A 17,572-nucleotide genomic window follows, 5' to 3' on the forward strand; every position below is an offset into this window, starting at 1 on the left:
TCTTACTAATTGGAAATACAAATGAAATGGTTTCCATTTTTGAAAGCCTTGCATAAAAAAGCAAAGCTTTCTCATGAAATTCTGATGAAAGGACAAAGCCTTGCCTTTGGGATCATTGTAATAGCATGTAAAGTAGCAGTGCAGGGCCACTTTTGAAGAATGAGATGTTGCTGGATTTTGGGGTTTGAATGATCCAATTGGGTTATCTGAACATAGAAAATTAAGCACTTAGAACAGTGCTTTGCATATAGCAAGCACTTAATAAATGCCACCAAAAAAAATGAGCTTACCCTTTAAGTGGGGAATGAGGTATAGAAATATTTTCATTCATTCATTCAATTGCATTTATTGAGCGCTTACTGTGTGCAGAGCACTGTACTAAGCGCTTGGGAAGTACAAGTTGGCAACATCTAGAGACAGTCCCTACCCAACAGCGGGATCACAGTCTAGAAGGGGGAGACAGACAACAAAACAAAACATATTAACCAAATAAAATATAGAATAAATATGTACAAATAAAATAGAGTAATAAATACGTACAAACATATACATTCATTCATTCATTCAATTGCATTTATTGAGCGCTTACTGTGTGCAGAGCACTGTATTAAGCACTTGGGAAGTCCAAGTTGGCAACATCTAGAGATGGTCCCCACCCAACAGCGGGCTCACAGTCTAGAAGGGGGAGACGGAGAACATAACAAAACATATAAACCAAATAGAATAGTCAAAATAAAGGAATATACAATTGAATAAACATATATTCAAAGATATATATATATATATATCTATATATATAGAGAGAGGGTTTTTTTAGGATGGGAGAGACATGGGCATGTTTGAAGGCAGAGGGGAAGGAACCAGTGGAGAGTGAGCGGTTGAAGATGGAAGTTAAGGAGGGGAGAAGGGATGGAGCGAGAGATTTCATGAGATGAGAGGGAATGGGGTCAGAAGCACAGGTGGCCGGAGTAGCACTTGAGAGGAGGGAGGAGAGCTCCTCTGAGGACACTGCTGGGAGGGATGGGAGAGTAGCAGAGAGTGTTGAGAGCCGAGGGGTTGGGGGGGAGTGACTTTCGGGAGGTTGGACCTGATGGATTTAATTTTGTTAATGAAGTAGGAGGCCAGATCGTTTGGGGTGAGGGAAGGAGGAGGAGAAGGAACCGGGGGCCTGAGAAGGGAGTTGAACGTACGGAAGAGCTGGCGGGGGTGATGGGCATGGGTGTCAATAAGGGAGGAGAAATAGTTTTGTCTGGCAGAGGAGAGGGCTGAGTTAAGGCAGGAAAGGATAAACTTGAAGTGAACGAGGTTGGCATGGTGTTTAGACTTTCGCCAGCAGCGTTCGGCAGCTCGAGCATAAGAGCGAAGGAGGCGGACAGTGGCAGTGATCCAGGGCTGTGGGTTAGTGGTGCGAGAGCGGCGAAGGGAAAGGGGAGCGAGTGAGTCTAGCTGAGTAGAAAGGGTAGAGTTGAGAGCAGTAATCTGATCGTCAAGACTGGGTAGAGAGGAGAGGGCGGTGAGGTGGGGTGTGAGGCGCTCAGAAAGATGGATGGGGTCCAGAGAGCGGAGATCTCTGTGAGGGAGTAATACGGATTTACAGGGGAAAGGAGTGTGAGTGAGGAGGCAGGTGAGAAGATTATGATCAGAGAGAGGGATTTCAGAGTTGGTGAGGGTGGACACAGTGCAGCGGTAGGAGATGATGAGGTCGAGGGTATGACCAAGTTGGTGAGTGGGTGAGGTGGGGTGAAGGAAGAAGTTGGCAGCATCAAGGAGAGATAGAAGGCGGGTGGCAGAGGAGTCGTTAGGGATATCCATGTGGATATTGAAGTCTCCGAGGATCAGAGTGGGCATGGAGAAGGAGAGAAGGAAGGTGAGGAAGGGGTCAAAGTCGTTAAAGAAGTTGGAAGTGGGGCCAGGAGGGCGGTAGATGACCGCTACAAGAATCTGGAGGGGGTGGTAGAGGCGAATAATGTGGGCTTCAAAGGAAGGGAAGGAAAGGGAAGGGGGAGGAGGAATAGTGTGAAAGCGACATTGGGGGTAATAATAACAATAATAATGTTGGTATTTGTTAAGCGCTTACATCCGCCAAGCTAGCTCTCTTCCTCCCTTCAAAGCCCTACTGAGAGCTCACCTCCTCCAGGAGGCCTTCCCAGACTGAGCCCCCTCCTTCCTCTCCCCCTCCTCCCCCTCCTCAGGCCCCCGCCTTACCTCCTTCCCCTCCCCACAGCACCTGTATATATGTATATATGTTTGTACGTATTTATTACTCTATTTCATTTGTACATATTTATTCTATTCATCTTATTTTGTTAATATGTTTTGTTTTGTTCTCTGTCTCCCCCTTCTAGACTGTGAGCCCACTGTTGGGTAGGGACCATCTCTATATGCTGCCAACTTGTACTTCCCAAGCGCTTAGTACAGTGCTCTGCATACAGTAAGCACTCAATAAGTACGAATGAATGAATGAATGAATGATGACACCAAGATTGCGGGCTTGTGAGACGGGAAGGATGGTAGTGCTGTCCACAGTAATGGGAAAGTCAGGGAGAGGACAGAGTTTGGGAGGGAAGTTAAGGAGCTCAGTCATAAGCAAGTTGAGTGTTGAAAACTAGGAGTTACCACAGACAGGGCACTGCAATTAAGAAGGATGCAGTTCTTTCCAAATAAGAGTTGTAAGAACTGAGACAAAAAGCTGAAAACCATACAATCTGGCACAATCTGTGGGTGTTCATGGCTGGGGCTGTCACTACCGCATCACCCTTTTGGTCACATTCCCTTTCATTGGCAAACAATCGATCCATTCTGAATTTTCCCTTTAGGTGATCACTCAGTGGTATTTATTGAATGCTTACCATGTGCAGAGCAATGTACTACGTAAGCCCTTGGAAGAGTACAACACAACTTTCGGCAAATCACTTCTCTATGTCTCAGTTACCTCATCTGTAAAGTGGGGATTAAGACTGTGAGCCCCATCTGGGTAACTAGGTTTGGAAATCTTCTCCCAACTTTTTAAAAGATTTTTGCAGGGTTTGCAGAGTTTCCATTGGATTATTATAACTGCATCTCAGTTATTTAATTTGAAATTCTCCAACTGGTGGAAGGCTTCTGTTACAGTTCTTCATTTGGAGTGCTATAACAAGGACATTTTGTCTCATAAATTGGTCTCTCTGGGCAGGCCTTCTTGAAGTAATTCTGAGGAAAATGTACCGGTTTGGAAGCCTTTGACAAAGCAAATAATATTTTTAAGAATAAATTGAAAAGATGTGACAGGATTTGATTTTAAAAAGCACAGGATTTTTGGAGCTGGTGTAATCTTGTGCTAGTCTTGGAAGAAATGAGGTACTATAAGCAGGGAATATGGTGATGATGATGAGAATTGTATTTGTTAAGTGCTTATTATGTGTCCGGCACTGTCCTAAGCATGGGAAGCAGAATGGCCTAGGAGATACAGCCTGGGCCTGGGAATCAGAAAGACCTGGGTTCTAAACCTGGTTCCACCATATCTGCTGTGGGACCTTGGGCAAGTCACTTAACTTTGTGCCTAAGTTACCTCATCTGTAAAATGGGGATTAAGACTATGAGCTCCATGTGAGACATGGATTGTGTCCAACCTGAGTAGCTTGTATCTACCCCAGTGCTTAGTACAGTGCCTGGCACATAGTAAATACTTGACAAATACCATAAAAAAGCAAAAAAATAAAAAATGCTGGAGTATTTACAAATTAATCAGGTTGGACACAATCCCTGTCCCACATAGTGCTCCCAGTCTAAGTAGGAGGAACAATGGGCATTAAATTCCCATTTTACAGTTGAGGAAGCTGAGGCACAGAGGAGCTATGTTCATTCATTCATTCAATCGTATTTATCGAGTGGTTACTGTGTGCAAAGCACTGTACTAAGCACTTGGGAAAGTACAATAAAACAACAGACACATTCCCTACCCACAATGAGCTTGTAGTCTAGAGGGGGAGACAGACATTAATATAAATGAATGAATAAATTACAGATAAATACAGATATGTAAATATGTGCTGGCAGGATGGGAGGGAGGATGAGTGAAGAGAGCAAGTCAAGGCAATGCAAAAGGGAGAGGGAGAAGAGGAAAGGAGGGTTTCGTCAGGGAAGGCTTCTTGTAGGAGATATGCCTTCAGTAAAGCTTTGAAATGGGGGAGAGCAATTATCCGATATGAAGAAGGAAGGCATTCCAGGCCAGAGGAGGATGTGGGTGAGAGGTTGGAGGTGAGATAGATGAGATTGAGGTACAGGGAGAAGGTTAGTATTAGAGGAATGAAGTGTGCGGGCTGGGTTGTAGCAGGAGAGTAGTGAGGTGAAGTAGGAGGGGGCAAGATGATCAAGTGCTTTAAAGCCAATCATGAGGAGTTTTTGTTTGATGCAGAGGTGGATGGGCAACAACTGGAGTTTCTCCTTCTTGCCAAATCTAGCAGCCTCTACTCCATCCTAATCCTCCTTGACCTCTCATTCATTCATTCATTCATTCATTCATTCATATTTATTGAGCACTTACTGTCTGCAAAGCACTCCACTAAACACTTGGGAGAGTACAACAACAAACAGACACATTCCTGCCAAAACAAGCTCACAATCTAGAGTGGGAGACAGACATTAATAAAAATAAATAAGTAAATAAATAAATAAATAAATAAATAAATAAATAAATAAATAAATAACAGATATATACAGATCTATACATACGTGCTGAGGGGATGGGAAGGAGGATGAATGAAGGAGCAAGTAAAAGTGGCACAGAAAGGAGTGGGAGAAGATTAGAGGAGGGCTTAGTCAGGGAAGGCTACTTGGAGGAGATGGGCCTTACATGTCTTGCCCAAGGTCATACAGCAGACCAGTGGCAGAGTCAGAATTAGAACTCATGTCCTCTGACTCCCAGGTCTAAGGTTTTTCCACTAGGCTATGCTGAATTTGACAAAGTTGTGAACCACTTTAGAACTGAATTGGATTAGACCCTTCCAAAATGGCAGATTTTGACAAACCAGAGAATGAATGGTTCCCAGCTCAATCTGAAGATTTGGGGATCAAATTCACCAGAAATGTGGAAAATCTGATTACTGAACCACCGAGCGACAGTGAAGTTTCAAGTAATATTTTCAACATGGCAAATTCTGGTCTCCCTAAACTCATTGCCCCCACCAGCTAATCCAGATCTTTAATTTGTCCTGATAATCTTGCCAATTACTCTGTTGACAAAATCAAAATCATCAGGTATGAGCTGCCCAAAATCTCCACTTCACATCCCCAGCTCTCTCCCACCCCTCATCCACTACCTCATCATCCTCTGTTATCTCTTAAAAGGAACTGATCTGAAAAATCTACCCCCTCTACCTGTAATTCCAATTCCATTCCTTCTCACTATATAAAAACACTCAAATCACTCCCTTCCCTATTCACTATTCACTGTCTATTGGGCCCTTCTCCTCTGCTTCAAACACACCCACATTTCCCCTTCCTAAAAAAAAAACCCTGGATCCCACTGCACCATTCAGATAATGCCCCATCTCCCTCCTCCCATTCCTACCCAAACTACCAAACTGAATGTATACACACACTGACTCCTATTTATAAACTGGCTTTTGCTACCTGCAATCCACGGAGAGGACTCTCTTCAAAGTCAACAATGACCACCTTCTTACCTTGTCCTAATCTCCATACTAATCCTCAATCTCTGCAGCCTTCAATATTGTGGACCACTCCCTTCTTCTGGAAATGATCTAACCTTGTTTTTTCTGCCCCATTTCTCTCTCTCCTAGTTCTCCATCTCTCTGGCCTCTCCTTCTCAGTTGTTTACCAACTGTTCTTCTGCCTTCCACTACCTAACTGTGGTCACCCCTCAGTGCTCTGTTCTGGGCCCCTTTCTCTTTTCAATGTATAATCACTTCCTTGGGGCGCTCATCTACTCCCATGGCTTCATTCTGTATGTGGATGACCTTGAAAGCCCTGAAGTTTCCCCTTCTCTGTCATCTTGTCTTTCCTCTTACCTCCACGACATCTCCGTATGGATGTCCTGCCAGCACCCAAGCTCAGTATATCCAAAAATGAATTCATTTTCTTTTCCAAATCCCCGCCTCCTAACTTACATTTTCATCACAGTTGACACTGCCACCATCCTCCCTGTCTCTCTGGTTCACAACCTTGACATTAAACTTGATTCCTCCCTCTCTTTCAACCTGCCACCAAATCCTAATGGTTCTTTCTCCAAACATTTCCAGAGTCAATAGTATTCATTGAGCGCTTACTCTGTGTAGAGCACTGTACTAAGCACTTGGGAGAGTACAATAGAGTTACTAGACATGATGTCTTACCCTCAAAAAGTTACAATACAGTGGAAATTCTCCCCTTCCTTTCCAGAAGCCAAATGACAACCACGCAAATCCAGACACTTATCATATTCTGGCTTGCCTACTTCATCAGTCTCCTCACTGATGTCCCTGCATCCAGTTTTTTCCCTCCTCTGTTGACACTTCACTCTGCCATCCAGATCATTTTTCTTAAACATCCTTCTGTCCATGTCTCCCAGATCCTCAAAAACCTCCAATGATTACCCATTCCTTTCCATGTCAAGCAGAATCTTCTGACCTTTGGTATTCAATCAGCTCTCTCCCTCCTACTTATTCACTCTCTTCTCCCTATACTCCAGCTCACAAGCTTTGTTCCTTTCCAGCCAACCTACTCACTGTGCTTCATTTTCATCTCTCCCACCACTAGCCTCTTGCTCACACCTTCCCTCCAACTTCAAAATCTCTCTTCCTTTACATCTACTCCCCATCCTCAAAGCCCTTCTGAAAGCTGTTTTTTATTCATATTAATGTCTGTCTCCCCCTGTAGACTGGAAGCTCGTTATGGACAGGGAATGTGTCTGCTAATTCCATTGCATTGTACTCTCCCAAGCACTTAGTACAGTACTCTGAGCATAGTAAGTGCTCAATAAATGATTGATTCATTCACTCAATCATATTTATTGAGTACTTACTGTGTGCAGAGCACTGTGCTAAGCACTTGGGAGAGTACAACATAACAATAAACAGACACACTCCCTCCTCCAGGAGGCCTTTCCTGCTTGTCTCATCTCACCCAGATGCCACTGCAAAACTTCTGCACTACCTAAACACTTGGGTACCCTTTCCATTCCCTGAGGCACTTTTTTTTAATGGTCTTTGTTATGCACTTACTATGTACCAGGTACTCTACTAAGCGCTGGAGTAGATACAATATCAGGTTGAACACAGTTACTTCCACATGGGGCTCACAGACTTAGTCCCCATTTTACAGAGAAATTAAGTGACTTTCACGCAGGAGAAAAGTGGTGGAGATGCGATTAAAATCCAGGTCCTTCTGACCTGTGCTCTATCCACTAGGCCACACTGCTTCTTGTAGTTATGTATCCATCTTTATGAAGTATTATATCTTCCCTCCTGTAATTTAAATTCATGCTTGTCTCCCTCTCTGTATTGTCAACTCCTTGGGGAAAAGAGTAACTGTTTTCTTATTCTATTGTGCTCTGCCAGGTATTTAGTGCAGTGCTCTGGACAAAGAAGGTTTACAGTGAAAGCTAAGTGATTGAGGGAAGCCACTCTTGCTCAGTTTTCCTCCAGGGGATGGAATTCCTGAGAGGACCTCGACCAGATTTGGCACCAAGGGTAGATGCTCAGCAGTAATCCTCTTCATTCATTCTAGTGACTCATTAGGTGACTCCCACTTTAATGACAAGTATGGAAGTGGGGAGATTTTTGTCTCACAAATGACAGACACCTCAGTGTAGGTGAAGGGAGAGAAGCTGAAGATAAGTGAGAAGTCTGATAAAGTTGTGTAACTGGGAGCTGATGAGTGTTGGAATCAAAGTGAAGCCTGTTTGGGTATGTAAGGACTCTCTGCCCACAGTGGCCATGCCCAATCCTTGAACTCTGTAGGTACTTGGCTCAGATGAGCTATATCAAGGTTTGTTTGCCTTCTAGTCGGCCTCATTCATTCATTCAATCATATTTATTGAGCACTTACTATGTGCAGAGCACTGTACTAAGCACTTGGGAAGTACAAGTTGGCAACATATAGAGATGGTCCCTACCCAACAACGGGCTCACAGTCTAGAAATGGTTGAACGAGAGAAGCAGGTTAACTACATGAACTAGTTCCACCTTAAGAAACCACCAGGATCAGGCAGGAGCAGCAGAAGAAATGAACAAGCACAGGCTCTGGTGGTTAATTCATTCATTCCCTCATTCAATCGTATTTATTAAGCAGTTACTGTGTGCAGAGCACTGTACTAAGCACTTGGAAAAGTACAATACAGCAATAGAGAGTGACAATCCCTGCCCACAATAAGCTCACAGTCTAAATGGGAGAGACAGACATCAATACAAATAGACATCAATATAAATATATGAAATTACAGATATATACATAAGTGCTTTGGGGTGGGGAGAGGGGGAAAGAGCAAAGGGAGCAAGTCAGGGAGACTGAGAATGGAGTGGGAGGTGAAGAAAAGTCGGGATTAGTCTGGGAATTTAGCTTTCCACCTTCACAAGTCAGCTACCTTCGTTCTGCACACACATTTCACATTCACGCCCTACAACTGTGGGTCAGGTTTTCCTTTTGTAGGTAGGGTAGTAATAGTGGTACTGAGAATTAGACGTGGTAGGAATTAGACATGGTACCTCTCCCTTGGGGGATTCACCATCTAAGAGTTTAAGTGGAGCAAAGAGATTGGAGACAGTTACATCAGGAGTGTTAAAACAACAAAAAAAAGCACAAAATGGGCTTAAAATCTCAGCGGGGATGGCAGAGAATGAGAGCTCGTGGGAGCAGCTTTTATTGCTGGCCCCTGGGCCCAGAGCATGCTGTGAGTGGGGACCTTGGTGGCCGGAAGAAATGTGGGGAAGGAAGAGCCTGAGAGCACCGATCTCAATAATTTCAGCCTTTTAATCATTAAGGACTCTACATACCTTGCATTTTATTGTCCTGGGTCTTTCCTCCAGTAAGAATCTTACAAGGAAGGGCACCATGCCCACAGTAGAGATGTTTGAGGCATCAGCTCTCTGCTAACTCTTGGGTCTTGGGTGGACAGGGCTCCTCCCAGCATTCCAATCTGGCCTGGAAGAGTGTTAACAGGTGTTAACAGGTTGGGGTTTTTTTGAGGGTTTGTGTTCAGTCTCAGGATCGTCATCATCAGTCCATCTTCCCCTTCCCCTTTCCTGGAGAGACCATGGTCAGGACACAAACACATGGGCAGTCTATAGCGTTAAGAGGAAGGAACAGATCCAGGAAAGGTTGAGAGATTCTTGAATATGGAGGGTGGTGGCATTATTTAAAGAGTTGGAAAGTTAGAAGCAGCATGGTCTAGTGGAAAGAGCAGGGGCCTGAGCGTCAAGGGCCTGTGCTCTAATCCCTGCTCTGCCAATTGCTTGCTGTGTGACCATGGGTAAGTCACAACTTCTCGATGCCTCAGTTTCCTCAACTGTAATATGGGGATTCAATGCCTATTCTCCCTCCTACTTACACTGTAAACCCCAAGTGGAACAGGAATTGTGTACAACCTAATTAACTTGTACCTACCTCAGCGCGTAGAACAGTGTTAGACACAGTGGGTGCTTAACAAATACCATTAAAAAAAGGTTAGAATGAAGAGTGGGCTTGGGAGGCGAAGGCGACAATTTCCATTGAAGACATTTGGAGTTTGACATGTTGCCGGCGTATATAAGTGGAGATGTTCTGGAGGCAAGAGGATGTTCCAAGGTGAACTAGGGCACCCAACATCTCAAGGTCAAATGCTATCTTGTGGCTGCCCGAACTAGTGAAACAGAACTCAGAAACGCAGGCAGGACACCGCCCCAGCATAAGAAACCACTAGTTAGACAACCCAGGCCAGGAACACAGAAGATGTCCCTTGCCTCAGTGCCAACCAAATAAGGTACGGAGGAGGTGGGGGACAGAGATTGGGCAAGCAGAAATTGCAAGTCAGAATGGCCCAGAAGGACGGGTGATAAATACATGCTGCCTCCGATGTTCTGGGAGCTGGGTGCTTGTCACCTCTGCCCAGAACGTGGGCCGCCCAATCTGTCTTCCCCAAGTAAGGAGCTGTAGGACAGGTGAGTGTCCCACTGAATGCTTGTGGGACTGAAAGCTAGGGAGCTTTGCCACGTACATGTAATGCAAAAATGCATTTCTCCTGAGTAGGAAGTGTTTGTGGGTGGAACTAGATGCTTTGCAATGTACAGGTAAAGCATAAGTGGATTTCCCCCAAGTGGGAAGCATTGGTGGGTGGGAGCTAGATGCTTTGCCACGTGCAAGTAATGCATAAGTGAATTCCTCTCAAGTGGGAAGTGTTTGTGGTCGGTAGCTAGGTGCTTCACCATGTGCAAGTATAAGTTTAATCATCCCTAGAAGGAAGTTCAATTTGCCACGAGTGAATTATTATAAATAAGTGTATTCCTCCCAAAAGGGAAGTTCAATTGACCACATAAAATAAGTTTTGCATGGATCAGCCTTTTTTTGGACCTGCTCAATCCCTCTTGCAGCACTGCTCCTTGAACCCATCCCCATCTGATGGGTGACAGAGGAAAAATGAGATTACAGAGTAGGTGAGAGATTGTGGCTAGAGGTAGATTTGGAAGTCCTCCGCCAAAGATGAGGATTTTCAAAGGTCGAAGCTGTAGGGATAAGAGTAGATGAGCTCCCCAGTAAAATGTATATGACATGAAGAGTACGTGATCCAGAACTGAACTTTGTGGGATTCCTAGTTAAGGGAATGAGAAAGTGGATGACACATCAATCAATCAATCGTATTTATTGAGCACTTACTGTGTGCAGAGTACTGTACTAAGCGCTTGGGAAGTACAAGTTGGCAACATATAGAGACAGTCCCTACCCAACAGTGGGCTCACAGTGGATTAGTTTGAGGAGAGGTTGGAACACTGGTTGGAAAACTGGTTGAGTATCATGTTGGCAAAACTAATGTCTGATAACATTTCAAGAGGAGGCAATTGAAGGCAATTAAGAGGTCAAGAAACCCAGTGGACTTTGTTATGAGATCACTGTAGACCTTAAAAAGTGCAGACTCAAACCCAATTGTAATGGGGACAACAAGAGAATAATTAAAGGCAGCAAGGGTATACATACCGTTTAAGAAATTTGGAAAGGGATGGGAGTAGGGAGGTCCTTGAGAGGTTGCTATGGAATCCAGGTGGGTTTTTTGAGGTTTGTTGTTGTTGCTTTTGATAGAGGGACTTCAGCATGTTTGAAGAGGGAAGGAAAGGAGCCATTACAAAATGAGAAGTTAAATACAGTGATGAGGGAAGAAGAGTGGGACCAAGTGTTTTTAGATAATGAAAGGTGATGGGGTCAGATGCAAAGGTAGAAGGGGTAGATTTTGAGAGCTGATGGGAGACATCTTGAGAATTGGCTGGGGAGGAGGTGATAAGAGCAGTGAGGAGACAATGGAGGAATTCTGGGGAAGTTAACTAAAAAAGTAGTTGGAAAAGTAATCAGAGGATGGAGAAGAAAGAGGTGGGGACATCGGGGAGTGTGTGGAAGGAGTCAAAGGTCTGTAATAGTTGGTGCAGGCTGGGGTGTGGAAGTTGCCAAGGGTGGCTGTAAGTGTTGCTGAGCAGAGGAAAGGGTTGAATTAAAGGTCAGAATGAATTTCAAGTGGCAGAAGTTGGCCTGATGCCTGGATCTTTGCAACCACTGCAAGAGAGCAGCAGAAAAAGCTGGCTGTAGGATGATTCGCTCCTACTTAGATGTGGGCAGGGACTGTGCCTGACCTGATTAACTTGCATCTACCCCAGTGCCTAGAACAGTGCTGGACCCATAGTAAACACTTAAATATAATAACAATGATAATAATAATAATCATAAACCATGGAGGGGGGTGATGGTGTGATAGTGGGACAGGACAAGGGAGTTGAGTTGGTGGAGGGGCTGATGTGGAGGGAATGAACTTGAACTTCAAAGAAGGGCAGGGTTGGCAGGGTGTCCACGAGACAGGTGGAGAGCTGTTAGCCCAAGACCAGTGGGGTTCCAGGGTCCAGACATCACAGTGAGGCAAGAGGACAAAATTTGGGGAAGAGGACGTATGGATGAGATGACAGACTAGAAGATTTTGGTTTGCTAATGTTATCTCAGGATCACATCTGGAGAGTTTCCAGTATTCTACCAGTCCTGGCTATGGGTGGGAGAGTCAAGCAGAGGCATACTCATTTCATTCTTACCTTGGGCAGTGGAGAGTGAAAGGTAATCTGCTACAAGTCAAAACTCCTGTGCTGGGCAGCAGCGGTATGGGAGGAAGTCGAGGATGGAGACTCAAGTTTACTCCTCGGAAAAAGGCAATGGTAAACCACTTCCATATTTTTACCAAGAAAACTCTATGGGTACACTTCCAGAACAATTGCAGATGGAGGTGAAGGCATTCTGGATGAGTGTCTATGGAGTTGCTATGGGTGAGAAATGACCTGACAGTATGACAAGTTGGTTAAATTGGAGCAGGTTAGAGATAGAACATTACCTGCAAATGATGAGATCTGACATCTGTCCATGTGGTTGTGTGACTGAAGTGGGATGGGGCAAGTCAGCAGAGTTGAATAGGGGGCGGAAGTAGATTTCTGGATGTGTGAAAGGGATCATTGGCTTGGAGGCTGAAGTCACCAAAGGTCAGTGTAGGAAAAGGGAATGAAAGGAGGAAGGGATGAAAGCCAACGAAATCAGTCAGAAATGTAGAGGTAGGCTTGGGAAGGTGTAGATAACACTAAGACTTTGAGCCCCATGTGGAATAGGGATTGGGTCTGATCTGACCCTCTCTTGACCCCACCTCCCCTTCTAGTTATCACCCTATCTCCCTCCTACCATTCCTTTCCAAACTCCTTGAACGAGTCATCTACACCCACTGCTTCGAATTCCTCAACTCCAACTCTCTCCTCAACCCCCTACAATCTGGCTTCAGTCCCCTACATTCCACCAAAACTGCCCTCTCAAAGGTCACCAATGACCTCCTGCTTGCCAAATCCAATGGCTCCTACTCTATCCTAATCCTCCTCGACCTCTAGGCTGCCTTCGACACTGTGGACCACCCCCTTTTCCTCAACACGCTATCCAACCTTGGCTTCACAGACTCTGTCCTCTTGCGGTTCTCCTCTTATCTCTTCGGTTGTTCATTCTCAGTCTCCTTTGCGGGCTCCTCCTCCCCCTCCCATCCCCTTACTGTAGGGGCTTCTCAAGGATCAGTTCTTGGTCCTCTTCTGTTCTCTATCTACACTCACTCCCTTGGTGAACTCATTCGCTCCCACAGCTTCAACTATCATCTCTATGCTGATGACATCCAAATCTACATCTCTGCCCCTGCTCTCTCTCCCTCCCTTCAGGCTCGGGTCTCCTCTTGCCTTCAGGACAGCTCCATCAGGATGTCTACCCGCCATCTAAAATTCAATATGTCCAAGACTGAACTCCTTATCTTCCCTCCCAAACTCTGCCCTCTCCCTGATTTTCCCGTCACTGTAGACGGCACTACCATCCTTCCCGTCCCACAAGCCCGCAAACTTGGTGTCATCCTTGACTCTGCTCTCTCGTTCACCCCTCACATCCAATCCGTCACCAAAACCTGCTGGTCTCACCTCCACAACATCGCCAAGATCCGCCCTTTCCTCTCCATCCAAACCGCTACCCTGCTCATTCAATCTCTCATTCTATCCCAACTGGATTACTGCATCAGCCTCCTCTCTGATCTCCCATCCTTCTGTCTCCCCCACTTCAGTCTATACTTCACGCTGCTGCCCGGATCATCTTTGTGCAGAAACGCTCTGGGCATGCTACTCCCCTCCTCAAAAATCTCCAGTGGCTACCAGTCAACCTACGCATCAGGCAAAAACTCCTCACTCTCGGCTTCAAGGCTGTCCATCACCTCGCCCCCTCCTACCTCACCTCCCTTCTTTCCTTCTACAGCCCAGCGTGCACCCTCCGCTCCTCTGCCGCTAACCTCCTCACTGTACCTCGCTCTCACCTGTCCCACCGTCAACCCCCAGCCCACATCCTCCCCCTGGCCTGGAATGCCCTCCCTCCGCACATCCGCCAAGCTAGCTCTCTTCCTCCCTTCAAAGCCCTACTGAGAGCTCACCTCCTCCAGGAGGCCTTCCCAGACTGAGCCCCTTCTTTCCTCTCCCCCGCCCTGCCCCCCCACCCTACCTCCTTCCCCTCGCCATAGCACCTGTATATATGTTTGTACAGATTTATTACTCTATTCATTTTACTTGTACATATTTACTATTGTATTTATTTTGTTAATGACATGCATCTAACTTTACTTCTATTTATTCTGATGACACCTGTCCACATGTTTTGTTCTGTTGTCTGTCTCCCCCTTCTAGACTGTGAGCCCGTTGTTGGGTAGGGACTGTCTCTATATGTTGCCAACTTGTACTTCCCAAGCGCTTAGTACAGTGCTCTGCACACAGTAAGCGCTCAATACAATTGAATGAATGAATGAATCTGCTTATATTGCATTTACCCCAGTGCTTAGTAAATAGTGAGCACAACTACCAAAATTATTAATAATAATTATACTTATTATGGTCTTTAAGTGCTTAATCTGTACCAGGCACTGTACACAGTGCTGGGGTGGATACAAGCAAGTCGGGTTGGACACACTCCCTTCTCCCACGTGGGGCTCACAGTCTCAATCCACATTTTACAGAAGAGGTAACAAGCCTAGAGAAGTTAAGTAACTTGCCGAAGGACACACAGCAGACAAGTGGCGGAAGTGGGATTAGAATACATAACCTTCTGACTCTCAGGCCCGTGCTCTATCCACTATGCCATGCTGCTTCTCAATGAATAATAATGGCATTTGTTAAGCGCTTACTATGTGCACAGCACTGTTCTAAGCACTGGATCTAAGTGCAGCTCTAAGTATTATTATATAACAGTATATTATATGTAAATATTATATATAGTATTATATCATTATTATTACCACAGTGAGTAATAGCTGCAGTGGGTGGTAGAGATGGACAGTGTGGAATTCAAATGAAATGAAGGCACAAGAGACATCCCCCTTTCCCTATGTGTTAAGAGGGGTGGGAGTGGTGAGAACCACTTTGGAAGAAAGTAAGAGGAGTTAGTGTCTTTGGATGAGGCCAATACACACCGTACACCGTGACACCCACATGACACACACTGACACAAGCACACAAATTCAGGACAGTTAACCACCCATTCATTCAATCGTATTTATTGAGTGCTTACTGTGTGCAGATTACTGTACTAAGCACTTGGAAAGCACAATTCAACAATAGAGACAATCCCTGCCCACACTGGGTTTACAGTCTAGAATGGGGGAGACAGACATCAGAACAAGTAAACAGGCATCAATATAAATAAACAGAATTATAGATTTGTACATAAATACACAAGTGCTTTGGGGCGGAGAAAGGGGGGTAGAGTAAAGGGAGTGAGTCGAGGAGAAGCAGAGGGGACGGGGAGCTGAGGAAAAGGAGGCTTAGTCTGGGAAGGCCTCTTGGAGGAAGCAAGCCTTCAGTATGGCTTTGAAGGGGGGGAAGTGTGATTGGCGGACTTGAGGAAGGAGGGCGGTCTGGGGCAGAGATAGGACGTGGGCCAGGGGTCGATGGTAGGACAGGCAGGAACGAGACACAGTGAGAAAGTTAGCACCAAAGGAGAGGAGTGTGCGGGCTGGGATGTAGGAGAGAAGGGAGGTGAGGTAAGAATGGGCAAGGTGATGGAGAGCTTTGAAGCCAATAGAGAGGAGAATTTGTTTGATATGGAGGTTGATAGGCAACCACTGGAGATTTTTGAGGAGGGGGGGGGGTGGTGACATGCCCTGAACGTTTCTGTATAAAGATAATCTGGGCAGTAGAGTGAAGTATGGATTGAAGAAGGGAGAGACAGGAGGTTGGGAGGTCAGAAAGGATGCCGATGCAGTAATCCAGTTAGGATAGGGTAAGTATATTAACGTGATCGTGGTTTGGATGAGGAAAGGGCAGATCTTCGTGATTATGCAACAATTACACAATTAGCCACCTGTTCTCACCCACCCATTCTCCTACAACCCCACTTACATGCCTGCACTATATTTTGAGCACACTTTTCCCTGTTGACATATGAGATTCACACATGTCCGAATGTTCATATTCAGTCACCCACATATTCAACACATTCACTCAGCCTCATATCTGCCCACAAAGATGACACGAAACAGCAGTAATGGGCAAGAGACTTAGGTGATTGTTTCTTCCTTCCCAATTTTCTACTGCTACCAGCTATGAACTCCAGGCTGAAGATTCTGGACAATGGTGATAACTGTGGCAGTGACTGCAGAGTTTATTGTTCCCTTACCTTTGTTTCTGCATCACAAGTTCCATGGATGTCCATATCATTATTATCTAAGTCCCTAGGGATGTGTGCTCATTTGTATGGGTTTGATTGTGTCTCCTATCTCTCTGCATCCTCTAGCAAACTGCATGGCACAGTGGATAGAGCACAGGCCCGGGAGTCAGAAGGTGATGGGTTTTAATCCCGGCTCCGCCATTTGTCTGCTGTGTGACCTCGGGCAAGTCACTTCACTTCTCTGTGCCTCAGTTACCTCATCTGTAAAATAGGGAGTGAGACTGTGAGCCCCAAATGAGACAGAGACTGTGTCCAGCCCCATTTGCTTGTATCCACCCCAGCACTTAGTACAGTGCATGGCACACAGTAAGCACTTAAATACCACAATTATTATCTCTATCTCACACAAGGTGCTGCTTTGTTTCCACACTAAGCTAGTGTGTGTGTCCTGTCTCTCCCTCCTTCCTCTTTCTCCCCCACCCCCGGCCCAGTGTTACGTGTTTGGTCCACATATAATAATGGTATTTGGAAAGCAAGTACCAAGGCAGGAAATGTGACTGTTTACTGTGGTAGTATACTCTCCCACCCTTCTCAGGGTTGGACCTGGAGAGTTTCCAGTACTCTACCAGTCTTGGTTACGGGAGGGAGCTTGGGCAGTAGCTAACAAATGGAATGCAATCTGCTACAAGTCAAAACTCACCTGTGCTGGGCAGTAGCGGCAAGGGAGAGTTGAAGGAGGAGACTCAAGTTTATTGCGCTGAAGGAGGCAATGGTAAAGAGGCAATGGTAAACCACTTCTGTATTTTTACTAAGAAAATTCTATGGATACACTACCAGAATGATTGCAGATGGAGAGCGGGGCGTTCTGGGAGATGTGTCCGTGGGGTCGCTTTGGGTCGGAAATGACTCGACGGCATAAGACAAGACATTCTCCCAAGCGCCATAGTGCCCTGCACATAGTAAAAAACTCAATAAATACGACAATGAATGAAGCACTGTACTAAGCAAGGGAGGAGACACAAGATTATCAGGTTGGAAATAATCCCTGTCCCTAATTGGGCTCGCAGTCTAAGTAGGTGCGAGAACAAGTATTTAATCACCATTTTACAGATGAAGAAATGGAGATTTGTTGTGAGCAGGGTTTAAGACTTCTCAGATAAAAATGTGCATAGCACCTACAACTGTGACGTGAGAATTGTCTAAAACTATTTGTTGTTGT

The sequence above is a fragment of the Tachyglossus aculeatus genome, chromosome 9 (genome assembly GCF_015852505.1).
Source record: "Tachyglossus aculeatus isolate mTacAcu1 chromosome 9, mTacAcu1.pri, whole genome shotgun sequence".
NCBI classification, from domain to species: domain Eukaryota; kingdom Metazoa; phylum Chordata; class Mammalia; order Monotremata; family Tachyglossidae; genus Tachyglossus; species Tachyglossus aculeatus.